The 23,741-nt window shown below is 34.2% G+C and overlaps 1 long non-coding RNA gene across 5 annotated transcripts in view; it reads right to left on the bottom strand.

Moving 5' to 3' along the window:
* The window catches only part of LOC308619363, a 178,488-nt gene continuing 154,747 nt past the window's right edge, over positions 1-23,741 (bottom strand). The window contains exons 4-7 of one of the 5 annotated variants that reach the window (XR_014016157.1): positions 23,006-23,132; positions 6,377-6,598; positions 4,767-4,855; positions 1-933 (exon numbers count right to left, since the gene is read on the bottom strand). This is a non-coding gene — a long non-coding RNA (uncharacterized lncRNA). The remainder of the gene's footprint in view (positions 934-4,766; positions 4,856-6,376; positions 6,599-23,005; positions 23,133-23,741) is intronic. The other 4 variants (XR_014016159.1, XR_014016158.1, XR_014016160.1 and 1 more) reach the window with 4 other exon arrangements.

Genomic DNA, 23,741 nt, shown 5'->3' with positions numbered 1-23,741 from the left:
TATATTCTTGACTCAAGTCATACTCAATATTATTTGTTACATATTATATTACACACACAAATGCATTCTCACTGGCATGGTATCACCTACATTATTATAATTTCCATTTCCTTCCCAATCCCTCTAAAGCCCATACCTGACCCTTAGACTTATTAAATTGCATTGTTTTAAACCACTTCTCCAATTTGTCAAGGTCATATTACGGTCATGTTGAATTTTGATCTTGACAAAGTATTAATCAGTCTTATCAACTAAAGAGAACTGTAAATGACTAAATCCACATGCTTTTCTATCATCCTAGACTTGATGAAAATATTAAATAGCCTCTGGCCCAGGATTGACCTCTACATATAAAACTTCTGTCCACTTTGGTTGAGGAGGAACTATAAATGAGTTTCATTGTTCTACCTACTTTGTTTCCAATAAGTAGGTCTCTGGTGCTGATCTATTTTTATAAATTTGTGAATGAATTCCATTTGTAATATTTTTATAATATTAATATTTAATGTCTGATTTCAAGTCGTGGATGAAAAAATGCTAACATCAATGAAAACTACCACTTGCCCAAATAGATTAATAATAGTCAGAACAGGTAAAGTAGATTTAAAACCTACTGTCATGTTTATTTACTTTCCTGAATTGTTCCCACTGTGCCACTTCCTTACTTTCTGAATATGACAGGTTCATGCATGACGTCCTCCTCTAGATGCTGTGCCATTAAGAAATCTCCCTGATTATAATAGGTGATCATCTATGATGGATAATAAATATGCTTGTGCATTTTCAATCACAAATCCACGTCTTGCACACTGAAATGATTTTACTTGTTGCTTGATCACGGGGACTTCTTCCTCTGAATAAATAAGACTTGACTTTGCCTCTTTATGCAGTCATCTGTTCACAGTTCTGCCTCTCTCCAGTAGACTGTGTCTCCTTAAAGACAAATGAATATTCATTCATCTTTGATCCCCTTTGCTTAGCATGCATAGTAATTGTTCAACAAATATTTGTTTAATAAGTTAAACACCAATATGCCGTGAAGTAGGAAAATCTGGAGGTGTGAGTGGTCAAGATGGGGGGTGTGATTAAAGGACCCCTCTGAATTCTAAGAACAACATACTTAGGAGGGAATGCATGAATAATCAACGGGGCTGACTACTTGACAACTAGTATGTATTCAACTTTCAAATTCTATATTATAAGCATCCCTGAGTGTAATTTGAAATGGATAGACAGGAATTTTTATTTTATTTTTTCTAATGAGGAAGCAGTGTAGGTCTCTATTCTCATGGCCTCTGTTGCTTCCTATGAATATTTCTCCAATATCTTGACATAATCATTTTCAGGAAGCCAAGAGAGTCCAAAAGAAAATGACAAACAACAGAAATTGCTTTCATTTTCTAGTGTTTGGAAAAACATAAAAATAGGTTTAAGTTTTTCAAACATACTTAGATTTCATGAGATTTTACTTGGTTTATAATCAATATGATAAGATGCATATATATGTGTATAGAATCATCATTCATTTTAAATTGGAAATAATGTGTATCCCCATGGCTGATCTGCAAACTGTCCATAATAAGAACCAAGCTTATGTCCTCCTAAGTCTTTTGTAGCCCCATTTTAACACATTTTCTGAAAGTTATTTCACTTCAACCACTCTAGATACTTTCTAAAAAAACAATAGATGACTTTTTAAAATTTTCCTTTCAAAATGAAAATATTAAAATATGCTACAAATTGGTGCAATAATGGAAGCTACAACTTACCATGTAAGTTTGTTTGTAATTGAGCAAAATATGTTCCAATAATTTTTGCATTGTATTTGCCTTTCTCTCTGTAATTACTAACCCTTTTTCTTTCACTATGGAATGTGAATTTTGATTTCTCATCTTCAAATTTGCCTTTAAATACATTTCTACCCTTATTTTTCTTCCATCTGGAAGCTAAGTTTTCAAGAGAAAATTTGTTGCCACAAATATTGAATGTCTTCATATTAGGAATAATTCTAATGCAACTACTTTGTACTTGGAAATGTGCCACTGTGTTTAGGAAGGCTAAACACATACTTTTGGGTAAGTTCAAAAAAGATTACTCCAATGATTCAACCAAGTATATTTCAAGCATATTGATAAGAAATTTCAAACTAATTGTGTGTGATAGCCATCAATTAAAGACGTAAAATGAATGCCTGCTATTTTAAAACATAGTTAAGCCAAGGAAAAGCTGTGCATAACTAGCATGTTCTGTAAAGATAATTGGCTCACTAACTAAATTCTACCAGCCCATTCACATTTCTAGATTTTAATTGAAGAATGGATGGAAATAGTAAGGTGAGCTCATTGCCCAATACACATAAGCATGGGACAATTTTAATTTCTGCAGAGATGCCCATATTGTGTGAAATCTTCTTAATATTGTGATGGAATACAGTGAATCATGCTGTGAAAGAAGCACACATTTGTTGTACGTGTGTTCACACACACACACACAAACACACAGATACACACACATTTCTTTTCTCTCCTCTCTATTCTCATTTCAGTCCCATTTTTCCTCTTCTTAGATAACTGGTATCATGAATTGAATATAAATACTTTGAATCCATGCTTGAACTTTTTACTATATGCAAATGAATCCATGAAAAACACATGATTGCTTTGAGTTTTAAAAATTTGTAGACATGTCATCATGCCAAATATGTAATCTTAAAAATCATTTATCATGTATATAATTAATTATTTCGAGTGAAGTATTGCATTGCATCTTAAAAATAGTTTATATATGTCTTTTGTAAGCAGCATAAACTGGAATTTTTTTTTGTTTGTTTGTTTTTGTTTTTTGTGTGTTTTTGCAGTACACGGGCCTCTCACCGTTGTGGCCTCTCCCGTTGTGGAGCACAGGCTCCGGACGCGCAGGCTCAGCGGCCATGGCTCACGGGCCCAGCCGCTCCGCAGCATGTGGGATCCTCCCGGACCGGGGCACGAACCCGTGTCCCCTGCATTGGCAGGGAGACTCTCAACCACTGCGCCACCAGGGAAGCCCAAACTGGAATTTTTAAATTTATTTTTATTGTCTCTGTGATCAAATGTATTGTGATTATTGATCTATTTCTCCTTTATTTTTCCATGTTTCATCCCTCCCGGTACTAACTTCGTTTAAACACATTTTTCATTCTCTTTTTATGGTCTACCTTTTTATGAATCATATATGAAGTCTTCATTTTTAGTGTTTTCTGAAAAATTTGACATATATTTCTAACTTGAAAAAGTCTAAAACTAATTATCTCATCTTCCTCCTAAGCGGTTCATGGACCCCTCAAATTTTAAATCTGATCTCCAGTATTTCAGTATATTATCTAGTGTTTTAGTTTTACTTTGTACATACCCCCATTGGCTATTATTTTTTACACTCAACCGTTATTCAGATTCATTCCAACATTACAAATTTCTTTGCTGGTCACTGTTCAGTGCACCTTCCTACTTCTTTTTATGCTTATTTTCTTTCTTACTGAAGAACATTCTTTGTACAATGGTCTCCAATCTTGCCTAAAACACATGAGAATTATGTGAGAACTTTTTAAAGCTCCCATTATTGAAACACCGCCTAGATCACTGGTTAAAAAAAAAAAATCTCCAAGTATTGGCTTCAGGCATCAGAATATTTTTTAATGCCTTCAGACAATTCCAATAGCTGCTGCTACTGCTTTAGTCATTTTGTTGTTGTTGTTGTTCCAGTTTGTGGGTGGTAATTCCTCTTTGTCTATGAATGAAAATTTCTTTACTTCTTGTTCTTGAGTAGTTTTTTAAAATGAGGTGTAGAATTTTAATTTGGACAGCTATATGTGCTCAGTACTTTGAAGATATTATTCTATTGTTTTCCAGCATCTACCTGTTTTCTGATAAGACAACAGCATCTACCTGTTTTCTGATAAGACGACAGATATTTAAAGCCAGCCCTCAAAAACAAGGCTTATTATTTCCAGGGCCCCCTTGAATTTCTTGGTTTCAACTCCTCCTCACTATTCTAATGTTGAATTTGTTTTTTCTCCTTAAATCCTGAGACTGGGGATCCCCCCCCCATTTTTTGTAAGCTTGTTCATTTTCTTTTTATGTGTTGCTACATGTAAAAGCAACATATAAAAGAAAACACAAGTATAACAAACTGTGTGTTCAGATTGCAAGAAAGGATTCTCAATATCAGTTCAGCCTATCCTATTGACTGAAAGCATTTACCTTGTTTCTTTTACAACTAACTTGAATATTATGAGTCTTACATCTAATATACAGTACTCTTCACCCTTCTTGGAACGTCTATGCTCAATAAGGACATTAGTTGATTTGTCACTAATATTGCTTTCCCTACATGTGAGTGCATTCAGAGTTCTATCCTGTCCCATATACATAGCATAATCTTATATTTTGTATCTAACTGGCATCAGTTTTCCTTTTTTTTTTTCGATTTACTTTTAAGGTTTACTTTTAGCAGGACTGTACTGAAACACTCTTACACCTTAATAGATCTAATTGTCTGGACTTAAAATCATAGATTTCTCTATCACAGGGGCATTTGTCTGTACAGATACTGATTTCTGTTCTCTGCACATGTTTTCATGTTATATGCCCAGTGTAATATGAAGCGAGTTAATTTATTGTGTTGCATATAGTAAAGAATCCAGCAGAATAATGTTATTTAGGGGTTTTTTTCATTATTTCTATGAATAACAACAACATCAACAATAATAGTAATAGAAAAATAATTTCTACCTATAGCAAGTCTCAGTTTTTTCTTAAATGCAGTAGAAGGCCCTTCACACTCTATTTGGCAGCTTGGCTTCAGGTTTTCATATTGTTGGCTAGAAGACAGATAAAGGGGATTATGGACAGAACTGAGCCTGGTTTCTGCTAATCTCCAACTTGAATTCTTTCAAGGGTTGCAAAATATGATTCAAGTATTTCACAGGCCTTTATAACCTTTGTCATCTGTCTGGTATATGTGCCATCATGGGTGGATTTGGAACTGACATTTTATATCTCTGATCTCAACTGTATAAATATTTGTTTAGACTGACTATCAACATAGAACACAGACATTCTCTTCTGATGTATGGATGATAGAATAGTCCTTAACTGGGCCCCTAAGGATGGGGCAGGCACAAACTAACAGAGGGCAATGAGGCAAATTTTCAATGAACTCAGATTTTATATTTTCCTTTAGGTAAAAGAGTGGTTGCTTCTATACCAAAAAACTATTTCTTATAATTTGGGTTACATTAAAAATATCTCATATATACAACCATTTATCTGAATCTATAATAGTGACTTGGTTTTCTCAAATACATTATATATGGAGTCCTTTAGACTGGAATTAAATTAATCATGGTTGTCATTTTTTTTTTTCTATAGACTTCCCAGCTATTTTCCCCTAGGAAAACTCTCTTAAATAATCAAGAGAAATATTTTAGGCAACATTATGTAAATCATCACCCTTATTAGATGAATTAATATTCTTGAAGTTATAGCTCATTTCATGGAAATCAGATTAACCTGATGTTATGGGCATTGTCATTTATCAGTAAGTTATTTGTTCATATGCTCAGTATGTGACATAAAATATGTAACTTTAATAAGAGAATGGATCACCTCAAATAATTTAGCAAATCTTGAAAATGATAAGGATTAAAATTGTGGATGTATAAAGGACACAGAAGCTTGGAGAACTTTAAAACCATCTATTTCTCTCCTGTTTCCCTCACACAAGGAAATGAAGGCTGACACTTTAGCATGGTTTGGAAATCCTTCTAAAAATTATCTGACTTTCTCTTAGAATTAACACGTAATTTAAAGTTTTAAGAACTGCAGAACTGATCACATGAATTACCATAATTTAGTCAAGAATTTTTTTGAATATCCACCTTTTGACAAACATTGTACATATATATATACCAGGTTGTAGAGATGAATAAAATCATCCTTAGTCTCAAATAACTGAAAGAAAAATCCCCCAATATTAGTGAATACTGAGGAATTAAGGATGATGCTATGAGAAAATTTTTATAATGTGAAATTTATTAAGTTAAATAAAATATTGTGCTTTTGAGATTAGAATGACTTGGTTTTGTTCTAATGATACTGATGATAGACAGTGGTTGTATTTTGCAGAAGTTTTATGGGAGCAAAATAAAAACTTGATAATGTGATATAAATTTGGTCCCCCAAGGCGATTTTTATTGTTATTTCTATTGGTGTTGTTAATGAGAGAAATTTCTGTGAGCTATTAGAAAAAAAATGTGGATATCAATATCTAATCAAAAAGAAGGACAAAATAATGGATAATTAGAGAATATATATAACCAGTAAGTTAAAAATATACTCACATGCTAAGGAAGCACAGTGGTGGAAGTTTTGCTCATCATAAAGCTTTAACAGTGAGTAGAAGGTATCTTGGTGTCTTGGGTGTGGGACGATATGCTAACAACCAGTGATAGATCCGTTGTAAAATTTGGAACTGTTCCTTTGGTATTAAATTTCACTTAAGACCTGTGCTTCTGGACAGGATGGAGTAACAGGAACTGGATTTACTCTCCTGGCTTAAACTGCTAAAAGTAAAAAAAATATATATATATTAAACAATACTTTTAGACATTGAACAACAAACAGCACAAGACAACGGTTGTATAAAGCTGTTAATTATAATGATAACCCATAAAAACCAGTGGCATAATGTTTTGTGTAATACAGTTAAATGTTGGTGTTTGAACAAGTCCCTGGTCACCTGTGAAAAATAAAGGTGGATTCTCTTTTCATATTTATTAACAAAATGAATTTCATAGGGATGCAGTATTTAAATATGTTAAAATACTACAATTACTAGAAGAAAACATTTTTGTTTTATTTAATAAAAGTTAATTTTTAAATTTTTTTATATTTTTATGTGTTGCATTTATTGCTTTAAGATTATACAAATATGTTTTGATATAATTTAATACATGCAGCATCAACTAGAGTATTCAGTACACAGAGTATTCAATGGGTATAGGCTTAGTAGTGGGACCAAATTAGCCCTAGACTGAATTGTTTCACTTGCAGCCTAATAAGGCTTACAAGGAAGCCTCAAAATGATCAAACTATTTCTTAACTACCTCTTTGAGCAAAGTTACAAATATTTACAAAAATACAAATACGCCCTGCAACCAGTAAAGTAAAATTCACAATATCTGACATGCAATCTAGAATTACTAGGGATGCAAAGACGAAGGAAAATATAACCCATAACAAGGAGAAAAATTAATTAATGAAAACAGACTGAAAAATGGTACAATCAGTAAACAAAGACATTCAAACAGTTATTATAACTAATTTTCATAGGTTCAAAAAGTTTAAAGGAAAGCGTCAACATCTTAAATAGACATACAGAGGATATAAAAATAACCCAAATTGAGTTCCTAGAGATGAAAAATATAGTTTCTGAGATGAAAAATAAACTGGATGGGATTAAAAGAGATGAGGCAATGCAGAAGCAAAGACTGACCTCCCTGCAAAAGCAAAAGTTTGTTATTATAATCTGTCCCACTGAGTAGTCCAAATATAAAGTCTGAAATGCAAAATGCCAGCTTGGTCATCTTTTTCCATTTCAAGGTTGCTTTACCCTTTCTGGTTTGTGCTTCCAAAAATAATTAAAGTATAAAATTATGAAAATTGTATTCAATGGTATTAAAATTAAGCATCTATCCATTTTATGGATTGCCCTGCATAATGCAAATATCTAAAATCTAAATATTATGTGTATATATACATATATGTATACATACATATATGGATATATATCTCACTAGCAGAATGAAAAGAAAATATGAAAGTACAACACAAGCTGTGGAGGAATATAGTAAAGGAAAGTAAAATGATAGTATTTTTGTTTTTAGATATAGTTGCCCTACGCAGTGGAAAAAGGATATACGGATTAGCATATTTTATTTTCTGAGAAGCATGAATCAATTTAAAAGATGAATTTAAAGAATCATTAATTTAAATACATAATCAGTCTTCAATTTTTTTGTTACTGACAACATCCCCTTTAAGATTTTCAAAATGCTGAAAGGTGGGATTCCAAGATTTTTAGTTGCTATAGAAGCAATTATTAGCAAATCCTTTCTTCTAATCTCATTACAGAAAATAGTGCCCTTTGTGCCCAGAGAACTCCCATTAGAACAGATAGCTAGTGGGAAGCAGCCACATAGCACAGGGAGATCAGCTGGGTGCTTTGTGACCGCCTAGAGGGGTGGGATAGGGAGGGTGGGAGGGAGGGAGACGCAAGAGGGAAGTGATATGGGAACATGTGTATATGTATAACTGATTCACTTTGTTATAAAGCAGAAACTAACACACCACTGTAAAGCAAGTATACTCCAATAAAGATGTTAAAAAAAAAAAAAAGGAACTGCATTTCGGAGCAGCTCAGAACATAGGGTGTACCACTCTGGAGCTATCCGACATTTCCTGTGTCTGATTAAATATTGTGTATATATGCTATGTATTTATATCTCCATCTAAATATACGTCTGTATCTCCTAAAATACTCTCTCACATATAATGAAGTCACAGTTTCCAGATAGTTGTTCTGGTAGTCATTAGACAAAATATAGTCTCATTTATTTAAAAAATGTGAAATGAGAGAAATGTATGAAAAACTTGATCCATCTTCTGACTGAATTTGTGGTATTGGTACCTTCAGAAGAGGAAATAATTAATTTATTGTAAATTATTTTATTCCTCATTTATTAGAGAGGAAATTTATAAACTGAAACTGTTAGGGCTTAAAGGGTTTTTTTCCAGAAGATAATATCTGTGGTTCTCACCTTACACTGAGCAGTATATCACTAGTAAACAATCAGACAAATAGGTACATTATTAAGTTATTTTATTTTCACCTGGCTTTTTAATACTATCATCTGATATACATCATATTAATTGACACTGCAATTTCTTCCTTGATTTGTATATTTTTTTCTACAAACACTTTGCATTCCAACTTCCACGTATCTGATTTACTCATCCCTGTGATGGTCTTCATCTTCAGACATCTTGCTGTCTGGGCTGTTCAACCCTGTGACAGTAAAAGCACACTCACTAGGGACTAGGAGTTTGAGAAGGACTTAGAAAATTGTTTGGAACCTGAAAAAAAGGGCTCCAGAATATGAAAACAAATCTGCAAAATGGAGATCAAAACTTGTGTAATTAATATTTTCAACTAATATTACTACAACAGCAATGTTACTCAGCTTTCATATAGTTATCTATAAATTATATTGGATATGTGACTTGGGCACATTTTAATGCATTTGATAACATTTAGGGTAAAGCTTCTAAAAGGGCAATTGCCTAGGACTGAGGAAGGTTTAAAAATGGCCCTGCACAGAATGAACTAGAAGTGACTTCAATGGGAGGCTGAGGCAGAGATGCTGGACCCGGAGAGTGACAGAGCAGGCGTACATTGGAGAGAGCTTTCCTATATAGGAGAGCCAAGAATGTGTTACTTATTGAGGGGGGAGCATGAAGGTAGTGGACCCTATAATGAGAATCCTAAGATTGCTCCTAGATTTCTAACTTGGATAAATGACAGGACGGTACTCTTTGGTGAATACTAAAGGAACTGCAACAGCAGCAAAAGTCTAAGAATGGAACTTTAACATATCACAATGCCACCTTTAAAGTAAATTTGGCATTCTTCCCTTTTTGAATGAATGAAAATACATTAATTAAAGACATACACGGGCTTCCCTGGTGGCGCAGTGGTTGACAGTCCGCCTGCCGATGCAAGGGACACGGGTTCGTGCCCCGGTTTGGGAAGATCCCACATGCCGCGGAGCGGCTGGGTCCGTGCGCCATGGCCGCTGAGCCTGCGCATCCGGAGCCTGTGCTTCGCAACGGGAGAGGCCACAGCAGTGAGAAGCCTGCGTACCACAAAACAAAACAAAACAAAAAGACATACACATTCACACACCTGCTAATATCTGCTCTTCTGCAATCGTGTTTTCTGTATAGTGTCTAAATATCTCTTCCAGTTGAAGTAGTGCTTAAACACTTCAATAGGCCTCTTTTCAGCCAAAAAGAAAAACTGTCTATGACTGTTTCAACATATTTTAAATATATGTATAATCATTGCCAACTTGTCTGCTTTGCAGATTCTAGTTTCCTATACAATATTTAATATCTCCCTTTATTGAAAATGTCATTGCTCAGTATTATGATTGTTTTTCATTTTGATTATATGTCTGAATATTAGAATTATTGATTAATCTCTTTATTAATGGAATAATCTCAGCACAATGTTCAATACACTTCTTCTCTACCATTATTATATGTTATTTTAAAGATTTTCCATACAGTTACTTTAAATGGGATTTTCAGATTTTTCAGGCTTTTTGAAGTCAGTAGGATAGGCTCCAGTGAGTAAAAGAAATGCTGAAGAACAACAATATGAATTAAACAAATTTAAGTAGTTAAGAAAGCACTAATCTAGTCATTGAGAAATGTATACTAATATTTACATAGTATGTATATATAAATCAATAGTTTCTAAATGAGATAATCTACTGAACAAAATATCTTAAAATATGAATGAAAAGATGTTGTAAAATCTCTATATGATTAAAGTACAAAAATTTTTATAAGCTTGGAAGATAAATAATAAGTGCATTTTTGTCTGGGAGACAAGTTGTTATCTGGGAAACCTCAAGACATTTTGTAGATTATTGAAATCACTTTACTATCAATCTTGAGCATTTCTCCTATCAACTCTATAATTAGTATTGGAAATTACCATGATGACTCTATTTCACTATCAGGAACATTGAAGAAACTATTTCAAGTGCTAAACATTGGTTTTAACAAATAAAAAACAATTCATCTGAAGAAGATGTTACAATGAGCTGAGGAATTAAAAGATCTCAAAGTAGAGAAATTTCACTGACTGCAGTATAAACAACTTGAGGGTAGAGAGTGTCTGTTTTTCCTGTTTGCCCTCCAAATTTGGGAACAGTTTTATATGCACGGTGCAGGGTAATAAGCAAATGTTTAACAAATGAAAAGTACTGAATTCATTACCTTGTGGTACAAATTAGGATTTCTTTTGTACTGTAACTAGAAGATTTTAACTTCAGCATTATGAATTATTAATGTCTTTATCTGATTCCCAGTTCTGTGTCAACCAAACTTATTTGAGTGATAATTAGAGGACTTCATGTTTATCCTATCTTCTAGGATTTCACTTTTGCATATCTGTTAATTCATAATTTTGACATTTTTATAGCACAACCAAAGACTATAAAAACACACAGAGCAAGCACTTGCCAAAGAACTCTAAATAAAACACATCTCAGATATGAAATTAGATCCATGCTTGGTTCTACTTCTAAGTGCTTCATCTAAAGAGAGACGTGCAACACTGCTGCATGAATTAATCACCTAGGGTGACTTTTAAACCTACCAACAGCTGGCCCCTCTATCATATCTGATTTTATTCAATAGTCTAAGTGATAATAATTTTTGGATCAAGAACTTTATTTTACTGGTTGTAAAGGTGGGCACATGCACACGCACACAATCCCCAGTGCTTTTAAAAATTGTGGGACAGAATTAATCATAACTATTGAGTTTAAATGCCATTTATCAACTTATTAAAGTGCAAGCATGCAGGGAAAATAAGCTAAAGACAAGACTTTCGTTTTGCAATTTATTTTTTAAAAGTCTTGTAGAAATCTTTATGAAATTAACACAAAATGGTGGTACCAAAAATCTTTTTGCTTTGTTTATTCCCTAGTCTGTGGCAATGTAAAGAGTGGAAGTTAACCCGGAATTTAAGTTAAGGAAAGCTATATTGTATTAAGTTTAGCCAAAATTCTCTAACTTGCCATATTTTTTCAAATAAATAAACTTTCTATTCTCTTCCCTCTCTCCTCATCTCCCTTAAGGTACGTCAACTCTAACCCCGCCCCCCCATACACACACCTTGTTGCCTCTGATATTATCTCCTCTACTAGAGGCGCTTTTGTACTTATTGCTACACGATAGTTCAACAATAAAATGTGATAAATGCAGGCAAAGGTGTTTCAAGAAAGAAGGTAAATGTCCTTACACATTTTCAACATAGAAACAAAAAGTTTACAAAACAGCAAAATTAAAAAAAAAATAGTTATAGATAAAGTTTGCAGATAATGTTGTCATCCCTCTTAAAAGAAGAGGTATAAGGCACAGAAGGAATGTAGTGTTGAGGACAATGAAAATCAGCAGTTATTGAAATCTATTTATGCTGCATTCAATGGATTTAGAAGACAGAGGCTTGAGTGTTGTCGTTATTACTTGTTTGCCATTTGATGGTGGGCAAAATATTTAATTTCATTGGGTTTCTCTTTCTATGCCTCTAAAATGTGGATTCCCAGGCTAAGAAATTATTTCAAATCTTTTCTAGGTCTATAAGTCACAGACCTTAGTGTACCCTTTCTAAAGGCCACATTTTCACAAAAGATAGCATTCTTGTAAAACACCTTTATAGAAAGAAAAAGCTATAGTTAGAAAGCCCACTCAGTGTCCAGGGTTTTCTGAAGTCGTACTGCTGTTTGTAACCAGGTGTAGGCCAGTAGGACAACACATTTGCTTTAATAACTGTCCAGATTTCTTGGAGTTAAAGATAAGTGTTTCATTATTCTAAGTGTTGACCTAAGAAATTATTGAAAATAAGAATTGTTCTAATTTACTTCTTGAATTGCCCAGTTCTTACATGGCCTGACACGAAAGGCGATTTAAAAGATTGCATTTAAGTTTGGACATATAGCCTTCATCCTGCTGTTTCATCACAGACCTCTTACAAGATAAACACGTGCAACCATTTTGAGTTTCTGAATGGGAGTGCTCCTTATAGTATTTTCCCCTTATAAATTTCTTGCCAACTTACTCCAATTTGAATGCAGGTAGAAATTTATAAATTTCTCCAAGAACTTATTTTTATTTTTATGAATCTTACTGATTTTGTGTTAATACCGAGGACTTTATCAAATTCATAGACATTTGATAGAATAAAAAGCAAAAGCATAATTCGGAAAAATCCAAAAACCTCAAATAGAAAATAAGATGCTATGTTGTTAGTAACAGAAATTAGCACAAATAGACTGAAAAACTGACCACCATTGTAAACTGAGCTTTTAACTATGGCAGTCGCCAGGAAAAGGAGGGTTACTCCTCTTTTTTTGGCCTTCTTTTAACAATCTCGAAAATTAAAGAAAGATTGAAATGACAATAAAAATAATTTATTTCCCAAACCATTTGAGAGTAGTTGCTAACACAATGCAATGTCTCCCCCAAATCCTCTAGTATTTCCTACAAACACATATCCAAATATAATCATGAAAATAAGGAAATTAACACTGACACATGACCACAGAGCTACTAATCCTCAGACCCCTTTCAAGTTTTGTCAATTATCCCCATCATGTCCTTCATAATAAAAGGATCAGCCCAGTGTCACATGTTGCATCTAGTTGTCCTGTCTCTTTAGTTTTTTAATCTGGAAAATTTTCTCAGGCTTCCCTTGAATCTCTAGAAAGTTTTAAAGAATATGGATCAGTTATTTTGTAGGATTTAGCTGTTTGTATTTGTCTCATGATTATTCAGGATATGTGTAGTTGGCAGGAATAACACAGTGGTGAAGCTCTGTTCTTCTCACTGCTTCCTATCAAACAATTTTGGCAAACTTTTAACCTGTAACCTTACTGGAATATCATGTGACTCATTTGATTAAGGTGTATCACCCAGTCTTCTCCATTGTAAAGTTATTTTTTTCTCCTTCATTATTAATAATTTTTGTGGTAAGGCACTTTGTAATTATGTAAATATCCTGTTCCTCATCAAACATAATTTACTCAATTTAATTATTTAAATCAGTATGAACTCATAGACTCCTATTTTATTCAATTGAGTATAATACATTTCTGCCATTATTTATTTTGAGGCTGAGATTGTTCAAGATTTGTCCAGTGGAAACCCCTTCAGTTTGGCTTCTATATCCTTTGATGTTTCCCAATTATTCTGTGATATCTCCCTTCTTTTTTTTTTTAACATCTTTATTGGAGTATACTTGTTTTACAATGGTGTGTTAGTTTCTGCTTTATAACAAAGTGAATCAGTTATACATGTATCCTCATATCTCTTCCATCTTGCATCGCTCTCCTTCCCACCATCCCAATCCCACCCCTCTAGGTCACAAAGCACCAAACTGATCTCCCTGTGCTATGCGGCTGCTTCCCACTAGCTATCTATTTTACGTTTGCTAGTGTATATATGTCCATGCCACTCTCTCACTTTGTCACAGCTTATCCTTCCCCCTCCCCATATCCTTAAGTCCATTCTCTAGTAGGTCTGTGTCTTTATTCCCGTCTTACCCCTAGGTTCTTCATGACATTTTATTTTTTTTTAGATTCCATATATATGTGTTAGCATACGGTATTTGTCTTTCTCTTTCTGACTTACTTCACTCTGTATGACAGACTCTAGGTCCATCCACCTCACTACAAATAACTCAATTTCGCTTCTTTTTATGGCTGATCCCTTACTTCTTGAAACAATAATATGTTCTAGGGTCATCTTATATTTTCCCTGTAGCGGTTCTAGAATCAGCCATTTCTCCAAAGACCTTTAGTTCCTTCAGTTGGAGAGCTGTATTTAGAAACCAAGATCTGGACACTAGGTGTATTCATTGCTCTTGGGAAGCAGTGGTCCCAGGTACTCTCAATAGGCAGAGCTAGGGGATTTATGTACATATATACATACACACATATGAAAACACATATTCATAACCATTTACACATATTCACAAACACATTCATAAACATATGCATGCATATAGTCTATGTTTTTTCTATAATGTCTCTATACTGAAAATCATGTGTTCACATTAACATCCTCCATTCCCTTTCAACACTCTTTCATTCTAGTTTTTGCCCTTTTCATATTTTAACTCCCTCCACAGATATTAAAATAACACTGATTACCATATTCTTAATATCCTTAATTATTTGATCAATCTTCCTGTATTTAAGTAAATTCTTGTAGCTGCCACTTTCCCATCCACACATTTTCTCCACCTGGCACGGGTTAGGACAATCTGTACACAGTGGTTGCCAAGGCCACTTCCTCATGTGGATGCCCTTTCACACGAATCAGACTTCAGCAGTCAACTCCAGGCTCCCTTATGCAGACATCCTCTCCCCTTTCTCAGACTCTGAGACCCAATGCCAAGTCACTTGGTCCCTTGAATGCCCACCTCCCCCATGCTGACAAAGGGTTATTTTACCTCACTTAATGGACTAATTTGTTCAAGAAGGGAAGGGATCACAACACTATAAAGCAGTTATACTCCAATAAAGATATAAAAAAAAAGGGAAGGGACAAGGAAGGGGATGAAGAAAGGGAGGTGGACAGGGATGAACAGGTATCTTTCCTTTCTAAACAATATTTGAAGAGGCCCTTCATTTAGAAGTTGCAAAGACATTATGAAGTAGCAGCTGAAGAACTGAAACAATGACATATATTTACACATCTGTATCCCTACATCTATGACACACAATGTACACCTAATTTTATAGCAACCAAAATATAATTTAACAAAACTTATGATGCTTAGCCATACACTTTAATACTCAGCAACTTAAAAAAATGTGCAGTGCCATTTGGCTGTTAACTATCATCCATTTATATGAATGGATGTGTAAAACTCCTAGCCAAGAGTGCTTGGGATAGCGTCTCTACTGATCCTTACTGGATCCTCTTCTTCTTTTGTCACTCTTTTCAGTCATTTGTTGATTCTCGATTGTATCTCATTGGTGACTTGCATGACCATTGGTAATCATATCTGGGCAAATACCCCAGCTTGGTGTCTCTCAAAGGGCTGACTGAAAACCACCTGCAACAGAATCAACTGTGGTACTAGATAAAATTCAGGTCCACAGGCCCTGTTCTGATTTCCTGCCCAGAAGCTCTTTAGAGAGTAATGAGTATTTGGAAAATACCTTAGCTAATTCTCACACATTAACACTGAAACCATGGTGGAGTTTGCATGTCTACAATTCCTCAAAGTTCACGGTTTAAAACACATAGGTCTCACCAACTACAGTTCTTTTATTTTAGCTTCATCAATTCACATTTGTTATTTAACCAACTTGGAAATTGCCAGATGTGTGAATAGCCGCCAAAGTAAAATGTATCTATCTTTTGCAAAAATGTCTTCTACTAAATGTCTCTACAAAATGAAATGTAAATACCTTCTAAGATCTTGCTTGGAGGAATCTTACAGATTTTTTAAATCTTCCAGGTTTTAGGGAATAGCAAGTGCAAAGGCCCTGATGTTGGGAAAGCCACTGCAGAAAGAAAATCTGGATGTGTGTGTGAGAGAAGAGTAGTAGTAAACGAGCTTGGAGAGTAGGGCAGAAGAAATACTGAATAAAGCATGTGGGACAGGTAAAAAGTTTAATTTTTATTCTAAAGTGATGGGAACAGGTTTTGGGAAATAATGTGATATGATTCATGGTTTTTTTGTGATTATTCTGGCTATTGTAATGGTTATAGACTATAAGGATTGGGGCAAGAGGGGAGGAAGCAAGGAGGTTGTGGAAGAGGCTGCCTATTGCATTAGATGAGGCAAGCAATGATGGCTTGGAGTAAGTAAAGACGGCAAGAGTAAGGTGAGAGGTAGGTGGATTCAGGATGTATTTTCAAGTTAGACTGGCAAGAATTTCTGATGGACTGGACACAGGAATTGTGCGAAAGTGAGAGTTTAAGGATGAATCTAACATTTTTGGCCTGAGCAACTGGATGTGTTATGGAGCCAGGAAAAACGGGAGTGCAATGGATGGATCAAAGCAAAATATTTAGTTTTATTTGCTAAGTTTGAAATGTCTATTATGCATAGATTGGAGATATTTAGTGGGAAATTGGAATTAGGAGTCTGGAGGTTAGGTGAGTGCTTAGGGCTAGAAGTACGAATTGGGGAATCATAAGTCATCTTCCCATTCAAGTAATGGGACTAGATTAAAACTCATGAGTAGTTAAGGTAGATGGAGAGTGAAGGGGGCCAGGAATGAGCCTTAGGGCATTCTTAAAGACATTGAGGGATGGGAGGCATCACCAAGGGAGACTGCCAAGGAATGGTGAGTGAGGAGGGGAGAAATCTAGGAGAGGATGGTGTCCTGGTAGCCAGTGAAACAAAATATTCATTCTGGAAATGATGAGGTTCATTTCCCAAAGTTTCTTGAATTGATGATCATTTGAAACTTGGTATTTTAAAAAGAGCTTTAGCAAACAGAAAAGAGAATAATTTTCTATCATGAGTGATTGATTGCAGTAGCATGGGGAATGGAAAAGTTGTGAAAAGGGCATCAAGAATCTATGTAAAAGACAATTTTAAACAAAAGTATTCATTTAAAAAACAAGTACACAATATTTAGACATTATATTTTGTCTTTGTGTCAACAGCAGCTACAGCATGCTGTAAGTGAAAGATGAAGGATTACAGTTTAATATCAAATCAGGGAAAAAGGTGAAATAGTTGAATTCTTTGTAGATTTTTAATAGATTTCAAACCTCTATTGGTTTTGAATAATGCCATATTTCAAACATAATTTTCTAAATAATCATAACAATTTTAGAATCAGAATAAACCTTATATAACCTTATATAAAACTTATTTAAATGCACATATAGTTCATTTTTATGGGTAAAACTAGGACTCTGGTCTTCTGATTACCAGTACTATTTCTTATTGCAACACACTGTTTAAATGTATAGATGATTGAAAAAAAGAGCATACCAGTGATCTCTTAAATGTTTTACAAAATATTAAGTAATTACAATTAGGGGAAATAAAGCTCATGAGGATTAAATTACAGGAAGAGTTTATAAGAGGACAAACAAGTAGGAGATGTTTTTCCACACAGATAAATATGAGGTTTTAGTAGAAAATGACCAAAACTGCATTTATAAGGTCATGATACTAGCTAAATGAAATAAAGACAACCATCATGTAAATAACATATAATTTTGAAGGTGAATTTTGAATATGGAGACTGGTACAGATTAACATCTGATTATAATAAAAATCAGACAGGCAGGTAACAAGGTCTTCTTCATCCAATCACAGCTTATCAGGAATAAGGGAACCTCTTGATACTTTGGTATGTGCCATTTTAGGACAATGAACTTGGTACAAAGTGAACACCTGATACAAGAAATAGTTTAGAAACATAAATATGATTCAAGAAATTCATGGATGGTGAAAGCTATGTTGGATTATTTCAAAAAGTTAGGGATGACTTGGTTAAGTAACTTCTCTTTTTAATAACAGAATAACTGTCACATAAAAGATCTCACTATGCCATTGACAAAGATAAAATCCCGGGACGCCATGGCTTCACAGTCTAATAGTCTAGAGATACAATGTCCAGTATAGTGTCCATTAGTCACAAGTGGCTATTAAATACTTGAAATGTGGGCAAGTTTGACTTAGGAACTGAAATTTTAATTTTATTGAACTTACATTTAAAAATTTAAAAACACATGTGACTAATGGCTGTAGTTTTTCACAGCACTAAGAACATTTCCATTATCATGGAAAGTTCTATTGACCAGAGCTGACCCATAACCTTTTTACTTAATTTTACATTTATTCCTCTTTGCTAAGAAAATCCTCTCTCTTACTAAAAAACAATATTAGCAAGATGGTAGATATAAGCTCAAGATGCAAAAATCTATTGGATTTCTATAAACCAGGAACAAAGAGAGAGCTTAAAAATTATTTAAAGTGGAAAAAAAAACTACCTAGGAATAAATCTAAATAAAAATGTGCAAGACATTTATGGAGAAAATGAAACCTTATTGAAAGATGTTAAAGAAGTCTTAAATAAATGGAGAGGAACATCTTGTTTATGGATTGAAAAGACTCATCATAATGGTATAATTTTTCCCCAACTTAATTTATATAGTCAATACAATTACAATAAAAATACTTAATAGAGGTTTTACAGGATTGCCAATTCTGAAATTTATGTGAATGGTCAAGAACAGCTCAGACACACCTAAAAAATCCATTCATCCCAAAATGGTCCTGGAAAACTTAATTATTCATAAGAAAACAAAGAAATTGGATAATACAGACAAGTCGATTGTAAGTGCATTAATGGCTTGAATATAAAACAAAGATACACTAGAACTTTCAGAAGAAAATATACTATATCTGGGTAGCATTAAACTAGGGAAGGACATTTTAAGTAGAACAAAAAGACACTAAGCTAAAAGATAAATTTGATTTCATTAAAATTGAGAGCCGCTATTTATCACAAGACAACATTAAAAATGTTAGAAGGTATGAAATAACTTATTTGTGTCATATATAGCTGACCAAAGATTATTTGCTTGTATTTAAAAAACAATACAAATAAGTAAGAAAAAGATAAACAGTAGAAAAATGGACAAAAGATATTCTCTGGACTTCACAGAATAGGAAACATAGGCAACTGTTAAACAAATGAAAGGATTCTCAGCCTATCAGTAATTAGAGAAATACAAATTAAAATTGTTATGGACTGAATTGTGTTCCCTAAAATTCGTATGTGGATGCCCCATCTCCCAATGTGGCTGTTTGGAGACAGGGACTTTAAAAACATAATTATGGTTGAATGAGGTCATAATGGTGGGGCCCTAACTGATATGACTGGTGTCCTTGTAAGAAGAGAAAGAGATAAGAGGGATGTATACACACAGAGAAAAGGCCATGTGAGGACATAGCAAGGAAGCAGTGGTCATCTGCAAGTCAAGGACAGAGGCCTCAGGAGGACCCAAAACTGCCAACATCTTGAGCCTGGACTTCCAGCCTCCAGAACTGTGAGAAGATAAATCTCTTGTTTTTTAAGCCACTGAATCTGAGGTATTTTGCTAGGACAACCTGAGCAGACTAATACAAGGAACAAAAGACTAGAATGGCCATTCTAACTGGTGAAGCTATAGAGCAAAAGGGCTGAAAATTGATTCCATAACTTTGGAAAACATTTTGACATGAATTTTTAAAGTTGAATATTTGAATTCCCTACAACTCAGCAATTCTACTCTTAGTATGTCTACTCTTTTACTTATGTTAAATCTTGCACATGTGTACCAGGAAACATTAAAATAAATGTTCATGGAAGTACTGTCCGTAATAGGCCCCAAACAACCCAAATATCATTAATAGAATAATAAACACATTTTCTTGTATTTATACAATAAAATATTATACAGTAGTACAAATGAATGAACACTAGTTAAAGTAAAGTGGATGAACCTTAGAAACATAATGTTGAGTAAAAAAAGCAAGCACAGAAGACTAAAGTATGATATCAATTTTATAAATCTCAATAATAAGCAAAATCAGATAAAAATTATGTGGATGTTCAACATAAAGCCAAGATCAGAGTGATTTCTTTGGTGAAAGCAGGAAGGTGGGATCAGGGCAGAGAACAGAGAGAAGACTCAGCAGTTTTGATTCTAGTTCTTAGTTTTGGTGGTGTGTTTGCAGGAGTTTTTATTATTTCTCATAACTTACATACAATTAAATATATTCTTTTGTAGATTATCTAATAATATTTAAAAAATCAAAATCCATTATATACCAAAGATAACCCCTAGACATTAATTATAGAGAGTCCACTTTGAAACAACATACATAGTTACTCATACATCTTCTGTAGTTGAAAGCTTTTAGCTATGAAATTCTTCCCCCTTCATAGGAGGACTTTATGTTCCATAATGAAGGAAAATTGTTCCTACTTTAGGACAATTTGCCTTCTTTATTTAAGTGATACTAGCCCTTTGGCTGCCTAGAAATTTTAAAAACAACTGATAACTACATCTACTGCCTGCAAGAGAATAAAGGAAAAGGAGCATAGGAGGCAATCTCATACATTACTGATAAACACATACAAAGACAATATTGGTACAAAGCTATTTCTCCATATAGCAACTCTGAATTTTATTAATAAATACCTATATATATATATATATATCTCAAACATTAATAAAAGAATAAAATCCAATATGAGTACATTTGCTCTTTTTTTGCAATTAGTTCCAGGATTCTATTTTAGATTATTACTTCATATCTGCGAGAGTTGGGTGTGTGTTTGTGTGTTTGGTTTTATGGAAGTTGCATTGTGCTAAATTTTACATTTCTTTCTAGAATTAAATGGCTTTTGTTATCCCTTGGGAATACTGAAGATAGCAACAACAGATTACTACCTACCGGTGGAAAAGTATAAATAGCAATTTTAGCTGCTAGTGATTCTGAAATTGCCCTTAACTTTGTCCTTCTAAAAATGCTCCAAGAATTACGTTTTGCAAATCCACAGATTTACTATCCATATTCAAGTCATTTACGTGGACAAAGAATGTAGCCTGAGGTATCAGTACAAAGGATGTTATAGCCATCAAGCCATCAGCCACTGAAGCCACCCCCAATGCTGCACCCTGAGGGGATTCAGGATGGAGAACACAGGATACTGGCCCTAGATAATTAAAGTGCATATCAAGGGAATGATTTCCATGAGACCAGATTCTTGCATCTCACCATATATAGAAAAGTGCTAAATTTATTTAATTAAGATGTCTAGTTTCTTTAATTAACAGTAATCTTTTGATGTTCCAACTACCTGGGTTTTTTTTTTTTTTTTGCAAGAACCCCTAAATATCCTGTGCCCTCCCTTACCTCTTCGGAACAGTCCCTCAGAGCTATCTGAGAGGTTGTCTCCTGATTTAAGTCCTCAGTATGTCCTCCAAATAAAACATAATTCTCAACTTTTAGGTTGTGCATTTTTTTTCAGTCCACATTTAATTGTATGGCTCACGTAGGTACTATGCCTAGATGTAATGGGATGAGCTGTAAATTATTAAAACTAGATAAATTCTGTCAGCTCTACCACTAGCTGAGATCAGGCTTTCATCTCTGGATACTTCTGTCATAGACCATGGTAGATATGGGGTCTGTGTTGGTCTTAAAATTATTCTTAGAATTGTGGGGACTCATTCATTCTTTCAGCAAATTTTATTGCTTATATTCTATGTGTCAGTTACAGTGCTGGGTCTTGAAATACAGAAGTCAACACACGAAAATACAAGGATAAAACACATTTTCTACCATATTAACTTTTTTCATTCATTAATTCATCCCTAAATCATTCAACACGCATCTTCTTATTGAATACTGATGAGGGGTCAAATGCTAGGCTAAACACTGAGTATATAACTGCAAATGAGATGGATAGGCCCTGACTTTGATGTCACTACTATCTTTTGTCCTGCCATATAATGGCACAGCTTCATTATTCCCTTTACCCTAAGTTTTTATCACAAATTGCTAATGAAAATAAAACTGTTAGTGGAGTTTCAACATGCATAGGTAAATGAGAACACAGAACTCCCCTTTCGCATGCCCCATTCTTCTCCTTCTAACTCCCTATGTGAACCCACTTTGTGCCAAGACCAAGAATTTGTGCCCCAATAAGAACCAAGCTGATTTCCTCACACTGACTGGGGCTATTACTCACTTAGAAGACATGATGCTTAATTTTGATAAGCAACTAGAAGACCATGGAGACAACCTATAAAAATGATTTGTCTTGTGAGAAAATACTAAAAAGGGTTAATGTGCTGTTCCACATGTCTAACCTGCTGGGATTAAACCACAGGCACCAAGATAACCAAGTGTACTTGGCAACAATGAGCTAAAAATGAAAAAAAAAAAGCATCATACTGTTACTGTATTCATTTTCCCCCAAGGCACTCTCTGATAAACATCACAACCTCTAAGGGAATTGAGAACAACTTCCTTGTGGGGTAGGTTAGATATGCATCTTTTTCCAAGCAGTTATATCATATCCAGCTATCAGCACACCTTATTTAAGGTGATTGTAATGTATGAGATTAAATGTTCCTACCTGATTGGAAACCTTCTTGTCTTCAATTCATTGGCTATACTGGATTATTTTTCTTGGGTCAGACTTCCAGAATTCTACCAGAAATCGTTCCTTTGGGGAAACAAGGCCTTCCCAGAAACTCAGGAAACTGAAATGGAGACAGCAAGAGAGAAGGAAATTATTTGGACATATAGACCTCAATTGTTTGGTTTTAAGTAAATGTCCCAGCAAACATCTTCTACATGGTTTAATAACTTTAGGGAAATTCACAGTTTATAAGTTTGTGTACTCATAAACTGAACATATTATGATAAGAGTACAGGTTGCATTTTGTGTCTTCAACTCAAGCAAAGACTTCAAAAAGGCCCAGTTATCCTTTGTTCATTAAGACACAAAGAGAGGGCAAAAAGGGCAAGTTTCTAAGTCTTTTTCTTTAAAATTTACTTCCTTTCTTCAGTCTTCATCAAGATCTCCAGGAAATTAACTTTACTAAAGTTAATTATTCATAAAATAAACATACGAACCTGCAGAAGACTATCTCACAGGGACCTGTAATGTACAATATCCATCGCATATATGCACCATGAGCTTGTCTTTTCTAGCACTGGCATACACAAAACTCTGTGTGTGTGTGTGTGTGTGTTTGCACATGTGTGTCTTTTTTGTGTGATGGAGCCATAGGGAGAAAATAAATCTATTGGCTGCAATTCAGTGATGTAGAAAGATTTAAGGGTAAAGGAAAAGGCTACATCAAGTG

This window comes from Mesoplodon bidens (assembly GCF_964165515.1).
Source record: "Mesoplodon bidens genome assembly, chromosome: 6".
Classification (NCBI taxonomy): Eukaryota; Metazoa; Chordata; class Mammalia; order Artiodactyla; family Ziphiidae; genus Mesoplodon; species Mesoplodon bidens.
This window is presented reverse-complemented; position numbering and strand designations above follow the sequence as displayed.